This window comes from Equus asinus, chromosome 3, assembly GCF_041296235.1.
Source record: "Equus asinus isolate D_3611 breed Donkey chromosome 3, EquAss-T2T_v2, whole genome shotgun sequence".
NCBI lineage: Eukaryota > Metazoa > Chordata > Mammalia > Perissodactyla > Equidae > Equus > Equus asinus.
The window spans coordinates 115,244,787-115,257,716 of record NC_091792.1 but is presented as its reverse complement, the minus strand read 5'-3'; positions in this window follow the sequence as shown (position 1 = coordinate 115,257,716).

The window sequence follows — 12,930 nt, the reverse complement described above, 5'->3', positions numbered from 1 at the left end:
TCTATGTGAAGCTTTAGTCATTTAAATAGTTGGCTTTTGTTAAAATTAATTGATTATCCAGGAGATGGAACAGGTTTGTGGTAAGCGTATTATTTACTCGTTTTCTATCCATATGGAAAACCTCTAGGGCTCCATTTATATTTCCCATCATGAAGCCTGACTCTACAATTTTCTTCCTCTTTAGAAAACTGCTTTGTCTTCAGCTTGTATATAATTGTCATATTCAATGACAGTGTTAATCTCAACAGTCTTCTCCCTCAAGCTCTAACTGCCTTTTCAGTAGGAGAGGTAGAAAAGAAAGCACAGCTTCCTTCAGTTCAACACATCAGAGGAAGCTAGAAATCCAATTTCCTGGTTCCCAGTTCAGTTTTCTCTCTATTACAAACACAATACCACTGAGTGAACTTTAGCTACTATATCTACAGAAACTTCTAACACTCATGGTCCCAAATCAACACATGTACAGTCTTCTTCAAATTCAGAGGGTGCAGACAAAAGGGAGTCAGGGAAAAACAAAACAGTTGTGAGGAATGTATTTGGGTAGGGATTTGATTTATAAACTTTCAGTTTAGTTTACTCTTGAACTCTACAAACCTGTTTTTGTGGTATTGTCACTTGAAGTTGCTAGGGTGTTTGACTCAGAAAAGACTAAAATAAACAGAACTGAGGACCACTGGTTAGGAACAAAAGAATAGGTATGGTAATAAATAAATGTAATGTCTGGGGAAAAGGATTATAACTGTAGATTTACACACACAACTCTACATAAAAATACCCAGACATCATATATCATAAAGACAATACCTTTTGAAGCACTTCATTAATAAATTAGAATCCAAGCCTTCCATTGGCAAACTTTTCTCTCTAATAGTAAAATTAGAAATACTAAATCATCAAACCTCATCAAATATTACTGTACTATAAGGATGTTGCACTGAATTATAGTGAGATTGTAGAAAACACTAACAGTATCCAAATATTAGTGGCATTAATCACATAAATATTACAAAATAAAATGACATACTAAAGATAAAGATAGGCATTTTCATAAAAGGAATCTCTTTTAAGTTGATAGTTGGTACCATTAGTGCTTTTTTGTTGACTTAGTGTGAACTGAAAGCAGAGGTGTAACAGAGAACCATGGAAATTACCGGGAACAACAGGTTTTGAATTCCGCCTCTCATCACAACATCAACCACTACAAAGAATGTTCAGTAATGAATATCAGGATAGAATGTTTCTCTTGTAATATTCATTTTTTAAATGAGTATTTTTTAAATATAGAAATATGAAAGTTAGAAACAGTGCTCTATTGCAATATTTTTTCCTAACTTTTATATTATATGTTGGCTTGGAAAATAAAGGCATTCTTAAAAACAAGGTATGTTAAAAATCTATTTCTTACTTTTAAATTAACAAAATATTTAATTTAAAACATTTTAACACTTACTTGAGTAAATTGTCTACAAGCCAATTGACATCATTTTCTAAAGCAGAATTTATTAACCTGGTCACATCTACAGTATTTATTGTATTGACAGTAAAACATGGTTTGGTTTCTGGGACATCAAATCAATGTATAGGAAAAATGTTATCAAATTCATTATTGATATCTCTAGAGATTCACAGTAAAAATAAGCCAGCTAGGAACTGAGCAAATGAAAAAAACAAAAGAAGTCTCCTGATATACTATACAATCAAGAATATGAATAACTGGTTTTAGGTCTAATGGAAAAAATAATAATAAGGAAGAAGAGAATGAAATCTATCAAATGAGTACCAATCACAAATCTATTTGTCTGACATTTTTGATGTTGTAATTTGCTTTATTAATCTGTTATAAATTTATAATCTAAATTATGAATTAATCTAAATTTGTCAGGTTTCATGTTCAAAAACTCTTCTTTGTGTTAATTGTACATTATTTATATTGTTTTTATAACTAGTGTTGCATAAAATAAAGTTGAATTAAAATCGAGTCAATATAAAAAATATTCAAACACAGATTTACTATGCATCAGCAGTAATTTGTCAAAGACATAGTGGAAAATATCATTATGGTCAATCTTATGGATTGACTCACTTCCAGTTCTGCAGAGACTCACAACCTAAAAACTACACTTCTCACACTACTTTGAAGCTAAGGTTTTGGATGCAAAATTGATTTCACTAATTAACTGCATTCCTGCCAGATTTGGAAGACCAGAATTAAGCAGAAGACCTCTTCCAGGTGTTCCTTCTAATTGCAAGAAATATCACAGGGACATAAGTACTGAATGACACTTTTAGTGGCCATACTTCACATCTGGTGGCCAAAGCTTCATGGGGAACAGAGACAGTTGTGGACAAAGCTGCAGCACTTTCCTGATCTGTGGGTTGCAGGCATGGGCGTGTTCTTAAAATCAGGCAGCCCCCTGATTCTCACTCCCCAACACTTCAAATCATGTTATAAGCAATTCCTGTATAAAATGCCTAATAACTAAAATATCTAAGGGTACATATTCTCTCTACACTCTATACTAATAGGAAAAAAAAATATGTTGGCTATTAACAAAGAAACTTAAATGCATACATCTACACATACAAACATATATGTAAAGATATCATGGAAGATATAAATAAATGGAGATTTATGTTTCAGGAAAGGTATGAAATCTTTTCTTAATTAACACTTGGAATTAAAGAAATCCCAATCAGAGTACTAAGGGAATTTTTATGAAACTTTTAAAACATGATTACAAAGTTTACCTGCAAATGTAAATAGTTAATAATAGATAGAAAATATTTTTTTAAATGATGTAGATATTGTACTAGATATTAAGACATATCCATAGATATTAATATAGTATAGTAGCAGAAAAGAAAACTGTAAATAGATCTAAAAGTCCCAGAATCAATGGCAGAGAAAATTTTTAGTATCTAAATAATTGTACAATGAAAAAATCATCAAAATCAGTGAGGAAAATATAACTTAAGCACCAAATAATTTGGGGGAAAATAACTATTTAAATAAGAACAATGAAAAACACAAGATTTGCCTCACAACATAATTCAAAATTAGTTCCAGATTGATTAGGAGACTAAACTTAGAAATTGGTACAATACATACTAAAATATTAGTTGAAAGCCTATTTAAACATTACGTAAATGAGTTAGGGATGGGCCTGGACTTTTTTGAACAAAAAGGCACTACGGCAAATCACAAAGAACAATAAACAATGAAAAGTTTGTCAGGATGCAAATATCAATCTCTTTATGCCAACAGTCTTTTACATCAGATTGAAAACAAAAAATTGAGAAAAATATTGGCAATGAAGTTGAGAGACAAGAGGTTAATTTAATTATACAGAGAAGAGAAAGTGAAAAAGAAAGCACTCCACTGGGAAAATGAGGAAAGAAACTTAAAAGACAATTTACTCATCTTCAGCAACAAACTGAAAAATGAATTTAAGATAAAAAATTCTTCATGTTTTAAAAATAAGCTTCTAGGAATTTTTATGATTCAATAATTAGCAGTGCAGATAAACAATATTGTGTTGAAAGAACATTAGGGTATTGTTTAAAATGATAAAAATCAGTAACAATCTAAATTTGTACACTAGGGAAACTGAATAAATTATGCTATGTCTATAAGATAAAATGATGAAGGGCCATTAGAATCTTATTTTCTTATAACATTTAATAAAGAGAGAAAATGCTCAAAACATGAGGAGGTGCTGAAAATAAGCATTTAATACTTTAAGTAAGAAATTAGATATCAAAAAATATTTATTTAACAAATATCTTTCTACATATTGATTTAATTACTTCCTGAAAGTAAATGCAACAAAATATCAGTTGATTGCAGTATTAGGGTGATTTTTATTTACTTTAAACTTTTCTATATTTTCTGTAAGAACATATTAACTGTGTAATCCAACAAAACAAACAATATTTTAATCTATACATTGGATATTCTTATTTCCCACATTGGAAGCAAATATAATATCACAGCTAAAAACAAATAGTTTTAATGTAAAGTGAGGGTGTATTATAAGCAGACTTAGTAAACTGGATTTTCAATTTAAAAGTTCTTTGCCAGGGCACGATACTTCTTGCTTAAATGACTAGTGTGCAAAGAAAAAAAAAACAATATTTAAAATCTGAGTGCACACTGCAAGTTATAATTAAAACAAAAATATCATGTTGATGGCAAATTTTAAGTTATACCATGATCAATATAAAGTAGATGTATTGCTAATCAATAGTGACTGCATCTACCCATGCCAGCTCTCTTTCCTGATTTATATCCCAAGCCCCAGGCACTAGGAACACAAAATGACATTTATATTTTCTGGTACCTGATACTCAATTTTCTCAACCATGAAATGGAGATTATAATGTAATCCTTATATTTTTCCACAAGGTTCAAAATGAACGAAAATGCAAGGCAGCAGTAACCAGAAGAAAATTGAAGAATTTATAATAACAAGACAGATTGTCCAAGTTATATTAAATACTCAACTAATTTTAGAGTGTAAATGAGTTTAAATCTGAGTATTTATTGAGATGCCTTTGAATACAAGTGACAGATTTTCCCTATGCTAACTTAAGAAGGAAATGTGAAATAGAGCTTTTCTTATTAGTGTGAACTACTTCAGGTAGGCTTGATCCTGGGACACAAACAGTGTCAACAAAACCTCAATCCTCTAATTTCTCAGCTCTACCTCGTCTGTCTTTCCTCCATTCTCAGGCTGACTCTTACACCTAATTGTCCAGAAGTTTTGACTATTTTGTTCCTTTCTGTATCCTAAGTGCCTGTGTTAGGCACATGGTAAGTGTTAACATAAATGAGTGAATAACTAAGTTAGTGGATGAATAAAAAAGAGATGGCCTGGTAACTCCAGATTCCCAGCTTCAATTCAGCAGAAAACAGTTTGCCCACCTATCTCAGCAGCCCCAGTGCAAATCACTTGAGTTCCCTTAGCCCATCTCAGAACCACACAATGTCATCCTCTGTCCAGGCATGGGCAGAAGCCAACCTCAAAAGACACTGACCTATCTCAATCAAGGATGGAGGAATGGGTAGTACTGAGATGAAAATTGAAGAGTTGCTACCAAAAGAATGTGGCATAGTCATTAGGAATTCAAAAGATGGCAGTCACTACTGTATATCTGTGTTAATAAAAATATCCGTACATAAACCCAATTCCAACATTTAAATTATGCCTGTGAAGCAGTAAATATACTTCCCTCTATTAATACAGGGAAGACTTAAGAAACATTTTGTAAAATCATTTAGGGTTAATGCTTTGCAAAATGCTTTGGGTTTGGTTGATTGAGCCAAGAGACTGCAAGTTTGCAGATGGCCTCTCAAAGGGAAATCAATAAATGCTTTTCTTGGTAGAGGGGATCACACAGAATAGAGCATAAATCTGAAGCAAACTAAAAAAGTGATGACCTGTTATGACATATTGGTTACCTTTGTATTAAAAAGTAAAAGCAAACTACAAGAATGAATGACCCCACTCACTGAAGGCCTTTCCATTACAATTTTACCTTCAATATTCTTCAATGGATTGGTAAAAATGTTTTTTGAATTGGTTTCAAGGCACGAATCCATTGATTTACTCAGAGCCTCAGCTATCAATACAGCGTCTCCCAGAAGTCCGGCACACCAGTCACCTCCAGGCAGAGTTTTAAAGGAAGGGTGGGTAAATTTCCTTTATACTTATTGTAGATTTGCATCTATTGATTAAGACATCCTAAATAATGAAATGTGAAAAATTGCCTATTGCTTATTTCCATGTAATATATTGATGATGAGACTCAATATGATACCATAAACCATTCCATAATATCTTCTTAAAAGTGCTTTGTAAACATATTGCAGGTAGACCTCTAAAACATTTCTTGAGGATAGCTCAAATAATCCATTTCCCTATTCTATAAAATGGAAACTGAAATGTGAATGTTAATGTTTAAACCTTGAGTCCAAGAGCTGATTAGTTACTGGAAATACCAACAATGTAATCATTCAATGAACATTTCTTGAGAGTTTACTCTCCTGAAGGCAATATGCACAGCGGTTTGCTCTCCTAAAGGCAGTATGGCATATGGCCTCTAGGATCAAACCCTTGCTCTACTGCATCCTAGCTATGTGACCTCAGGAAAGATTTTTAAACTTCCTCTGTTTCAATCTCTTCAACTATAAGAGATATGATAGCATCTACCTTTACAAAACTTTTGTAAATAAGTTAATATATGTAAGTCACTTAGGAAAAACTGTCTGACATCATAAGTGCTCTGTAAATATTGGCTAATATTATTACCGTCATGCATGCTTAATGCCGGGGATACATTCTGAGAAAATGTGTCATTAGGAGATTTCTTTGTTACACGAGCATCATAGAGTGTACTTACACAAACCTAGGTGATATAGATTGCTACACATCTAGGCTACATGGTACTAAGCTTTTTAGGACCGCTATCATATATGTGGTCCATTGTTCACAGAAATGTCATGGTATAGAACATGATTGTATATGGAAGGTATCCTTATATCAACCCAACATGGCAGAGATAGATAGCTGAACCTCCAAATTATCTGGACTACATGTATGACTCCTTTTCTGTTAAGTTTAGCCATGCGACTAAGCTACAGCTAAGGGAATATAAGTGAGGTGTGCCAGGCCTATATAAAACTTCCTTACATCCCATGCCCATTCTCCCTTCTAGCTGGCTGGAATGTTAATGTCAGTGTTAGCCTTGGAAGGTGCCTGGTGAATATGGCAGAGTCTCCAATAGCCTGGGTTCCTGAATTTGTAGAGGAGAGCTGCACAGCTAAGCTGTCCACTTGCCCAGGACTTTTCTGTGGGCACAAAATAAACTTCTATTAAATAGAGCCATTACTTTTGGGATTTTTTTTTTTTTACTATATCCTATGCTCTTCTAATTAGTACAAGTAGCAAGAATTTAAAAGATCAATAAGACACATTGTTTGGTTAAAGGAACTTTTAATCTTATGGAGAAGCAAAAACACACAAATTAAAAGTTCAACATTATGAAAATTTTCTAAGAGAAAAAAAATATCTTGAATTATAGGAACTCAGAGGTTTCCAGGTAGAGGAGATAATGCTGGGTTGGGAAATCTTCCAATATTTCTTGCAATTGTACCTTTTGAACTGTGGCTTCAAGGAAGGGTGGAATCATAACAAATCCATGTGGCTTCTCAAGCACAGGAAACAGCATTAACAAAGAGACAAAGTGGGGGCCAGCCCAGTGACATAGTGGTTAAGTTCACTCGCTCCCCTTCCACAGCCCAGGGTCGCAGGTTCGGATCCTGAGCGTGAACCGACACACCACATAGCAATCCATGCTGTGGCGGCATCCCACATACAAAATAGAAGAAGATTGATACAGACGTTAGCTGGGTGACAATCTTCCTCAAGCAGGAAGAGGAAGATTGGCAATAGATGTTAGCTCTGAGCCAATCTTCCTCACCATAAAAAAAAAAAAAATTAAAAGGCAAGGTGACAAAATACCAAATATTTTAGAAGAACAGAAAAGACTACATTTGCCTGGAATGAAAGAATGAGTTACCAAGGATGGAAAGTGGGCTGGTATCAGATTCTTTTAAAATCTTTATTTTCACATATAAATATTCAGGATTGATTTGATATGGAACTAAGAACAGCTGAAGGTATGAGAGCAGAAGATAGTGATTATAGATATAATTAAGGAACATGTTATACCCCTTCATGATATGACTTTTGATACATTTTCTGTTTTGTGCTCCTTAATTCAGCAGTATCAAACTACTTGAATATTTCTGACTTTTGCTGTTTCACAGCTCTACACCTTTGTGTACGCTGCTCCCTTAATTGCAGTACCACCTAACTTAGATGTCATCTTCTTCAAGAAAACTCCCGTAACTTTATCAAGGTTAAATATTTCATTATTCAGGGACTGCACTATGTATATGAGCCTGGCACATAATACGTGCCCAATAACTATGTGTGTAATGACGGTACTTCTACTATAGATTGCCTCACACTTTATTACAACACAATGAACCCATGTTCTACTCTTATTATGTCTCACCCAGTTTTGGATCACCAGCACTTAGCACACTGTCTGGTACATAATATGCCCTTAATAAAGCTTATCAAGCTAAATTAATGTGTGCTATGGATTAACATATTGAGAAGATAGAAATAGGGAAACTCTTTCAAAACATACCTAATTCTCATCCTTAAATCAGCACCACCAGGTGTTTTTCAAACTCATTGTTCATGTTATTAGATCAACAAAAAAGCAGCACGTTACTGAATTAGTAGCTAATGCAATATAAATGAGTATGGGGTGCCACAGGCCATTTTTAAAAGCATGGTGTTCTTGCATTGATGTTTAAGGAGTGGTAAGACTAAAGTTTATGTACTCTCAGAAAGCTTAATGGTATCACAGAAAAATAGATGGAGATACCAAAAGCTCTATTGTGTAGATAATCATACCTTAAATCCAAGGCAGATATAATTTTTGAATATAATATAATATTAATATAACTTAAAATATGACTTAAGATGTGGTGTTATTGCAATGTTTTAGAGACTGGTGAGCCAGACTTAGAAAAAATTCTGTGAGGAATCTAACTTAATTGGTCAGCTCTCTCTGACCACTAGAATTTTACCTATAAATGTCAGTTTGGTTGGCTTGTTTCTTTTAAAAAATATTTAAGTTCGTTTTTTTAATTGAGGTGTTGAAATTAATAAAATCATTATGATTTAATTGTCTAGATAATAAATTTTAATACTAGTATACTAGTATACTAGTATAGATAGAGACCACAAAATATACATGGTATAAAATTCTTCGTTCTTAGATGTTAGTAAAACTTACACGCATGAGCCTTTAGGGAACTGTCAAATTTTCCTCTTGCCATTTTGCTTAACTTGGATTGATCATATGCTTGAAAAAGAACTGACATGCTAATTTCAGAGACATCTCAATCTATGTAATTACAGAATACCCAGTCCTTAAAATACCAACACTTCATCGTCTGTGCTTATATAACCCTAACATTTTATTTATGTTACTATCGATCCTGCAGAGATTCCCTTAAATACCAAGGTTGTATATGATTGCCTGGAAATGGCTTCTATGCTGGGATCAAAGGGAATTTATAGATTTTCTCAACTTTTGATGAGAGTAAAACAGCTTCCACAGAGAGCATCACTGAAGATGTTTCTTCCATTCTTAAAGGTTATGCCATCTATGATTATATCCTGTGTTGAACTATTAAGTATTTTTTCAAGTATCAATAAGTAAAACTGCATAAAAGTGCTCACTTATTGCCTTACGTTTTTTTGTTTTTACATTTTCTTGTTTTATATCCTTTGAACTTAGCTTACATAATGATAAAATACAATAAAATAAAATAACTGATGTTTATGAATAGACTTTGTAGATACTCTACATTGAAAGGCAGGTAAAGTGATTAAAGGCACCAGCTCTGGAGCCAGTGGAACCAGTTATAACGTTGGCTGTGTCATACGACCTTGGACAAGTTACTAATCCTCCATAATTAGATTTCTTCATCTGCAGAATGAGAAACAGTAATAGTACTTGCCTCCTAGAATTGCCATGAGGATTCAATGAGCGAATAATCTACAAAACTCTTACAAGGGAAGCACTATAATAGTGTTTGCTATTGTAATATATGGCGGTTTGTTTTTAGTGTGAGACTGTATTACGCTGAGTGGAAAGTTTGAATTAGAGAATACTTTAAAATAATATAATATATAATATATATATTACACATAATATATCTCTGATTACTAAAAAGGCATGTAGTTATTTAAAGTATTGAGTCAAAACCACTACAAATTTAATTTCAGCTGAGTCTTCAAAACTCTCTAGGAAATTTTCTTTCAGGTGTCTCTCCTATTCATTTGCCTTAGTAGATATTCCTAAATTTTCACCTCTCTTCTCAAAGCTCCTATATTACTTATGCCTGAGCCTCAGCCTGCTTAACTGAGTAAATCAAGGACATGAGCTCTTTCAACTTCCTTCCAAGCCAACAACAAAGCTATTAGGACCCACACTTTCCCTTTCCTTCTTTCCTCCTCCTTCAAGGAGAGAATGTGTTCTCTGTGTCATCCTCACTCACCTTATTGGAGCCTCTGCTCTAACAAACATCAACTCTGTACTTGAACAAATCTCCTTAAAGGTCCATAAATACCTGAAGCTCAAAATATCCAAAACTTAATTTGATTATTAATCCCAGTGAGCCCTTTTTCTTTCTCTCTATCCTATCTCAGTGAATGGAACCACCACCTAGCCAGATACTCAAACTTGACCCTGCAGTCATCCTTGAATTCTTCTACTCCCTAATTCACCACATTTTTAAAAATCTAAAACCAAGTTATCTTTTTGCTTTAGATCTATTCTTCCCCACTCTCCCTTAAATTACCCAAGCCTATCTACCATCATTCAAATTCTCATGTTTGAATAACTGCAACTGCCTTCTGCCAGGATGCCCTACCTCTCAATGAGGGACTAAAAGAACAAACAACACAACTAAAATACCACTCTTTGGCCAGTGGTGTGTTGGAGACAGCTCCTACCTGTTCATAAGGATGAATGGTTAAATATTCAGGGATTTTTTGAGTGAATTGTCAAACCATTGGTAGCTTTAAATTGTGCATAAAGCAAGTATTTGTACTACAGAAATTAACAAACACTTCAGTCGATTTGCCAGGACACACAGGTCTTCACTCTGAAGCAAGACTAATACTTTTAAAGTGTAATTCTGATGATGTCATTCTCATGCTTAAAATCGATTAGTGGCCTTGCTCCCTTCTTGCTCAACCCTAGTGATTGCTGTGGAGCAATAGGACTTATTAATCTCCACATCTTTGCTGTTTTTCCACTTGGCAAACCATTCTGTCCCTGTCAGCAGACTTATCGCCTTTGTGCTTGTCCCAGTTCAATAGAATCACAGCCTGAAAATCTTAGAATGGTCTGTCGTCTTGATCTCCCTGTTATATATATATATATCCCTCTCCGCCAGTGGCCTTTCGTCCCATATGTTGGGTAATGTTGCCTTGTGACTCTTGCATCAGACATCCTTTGTAATCTGGGGTATCCCTCCCGAATCCCTTCCAGCATCGCTGGGGCCACAGCTGCTCTAGGATGAGTTTGAAAATATGCCATCACTTCTCTAGTTTAGTTCAGTCACTGGGGACAAAGAAGGCACTGGGTCATCACCTGTCATCAGAAAGCAGGGAATAAAAATGCACCTCACACCTTGGGCAAGTGCCACTTTTACTGTACTTTTTACAGAGCCATAACCTAGCATTTGACTATCAGAGTGCTTGTTCATACAGGGGGAAAAATTACCAGAGCAAATAGCTCCTGCAACAGAATGTAGCTCATTTTCTCATCCTCACCATCACTACTAACAATAACAATGATCAAATTATGGAAAATTACTGAAGGGGATTTTAAAAAAGGCCTAAGCAGCATAACCTAAAAGACGAAGAAAACTTAAGATCTTTCCACAGTAACATCACTTCCAGTCACTGCACTGAGTAGAGATGTAATGATGGCAGTAAGAATCTTTGCCAATGGCCTACCACTCCATCATCAGTGACTATGACACAAGCATATCGACGGATGATCTGAGAAGCATCTTCTTGCACTTGGCCATCAGTATTAGAAGGTTTACTTCAATGACAAATGCTTCCTGTTTCTAACCCACTGTTGTCACACACCTGGTGACATCAACAAAGAGAGTATGGACTAAATCCTGCCAGCTTCCTAGCTCCTATGCACAAGCTAAACCAAAACTCTCAAAGAATTGATATCTTGAAGTCAAATTACTTTTGACCACTTGTTTGATGTCCAGGCCATACTGGGACAGTTTGTGATGTCCCTATCTTTTAAGTAATCATACTTGAATAAAAGTCACATGCCATAATAAAGCACTAAAGCATGGTCTGTAACTGCTTATTTCTGAATAAAACAAAACTATAAACTCCAGGAGGGCAGAAATCTTGTTTGTTTTGGTCACTACTCTATCCTCACCACCTAGAACGGTGCTTGGCATATTCTCGAGGCTCAGTAAATATTTGTTGATTTAATGAATACGTGGCAGTATGAATGTGTTGTTAGAGGATCACAGAGGAAGAAGTTGATAATTACATTTCAGAAAAGCCCGGCGCTGCTCTATCCACCCCCAATACAGAGCAAATCACCAGTTCTGCCTTCACGGCACTATCCATTTGGATGAGGCGCTAACCCTCTGAACAAGATTTTGGTTTTGTCTTCCTCTGAACGTGCATTGTAGAACTCAAGTGTTTATGTTTCCAACCAATGTTTTAACTAAAGAAAAAGCTCTAAGTGTACCCAAAGTCCTTTGTTTGAATAGGAATGGATAGTCCAGGTGTTCTAGAATATACTTATAACAAGAAGAAATGAATAATGGCTATTGGAAGGACCCAGGCATCGGGTCTCTGTGTATCTCCCAGCCACAGACTAGGACTCTGGAGCTGGTGATGAAGCTCAGTATGGAGCTCATTGCAGGAAGGCAGAAATTGGCATCGCTTTGGTTTGATCCATGATTCATGATTCAGGCATGTTTGCTGCCAACACACACATAATTGGGGAACTCTACACTTAAAAGGCCATAATGCCTCTTACAATTTTCCAGCAGAGTCATTGGAAGAAGGTGAAGAGCCATGAGAAGATAAAACATAATTGGATAAAATCTCATGGGGACTTACATAGCCTATAGAAAGAGCCACCCTATAAACAAGTAAAAAAGCCAAACTCATTTTTCTGATGATAACCCATTCTCTGAACCTAGGACTGTGACCTTGAGCTGGGGATGATGAAGCTTCTGAACACTGGCTCTTCTCTGCCCAAGGAATCTTGTATTCCCAGGCAATA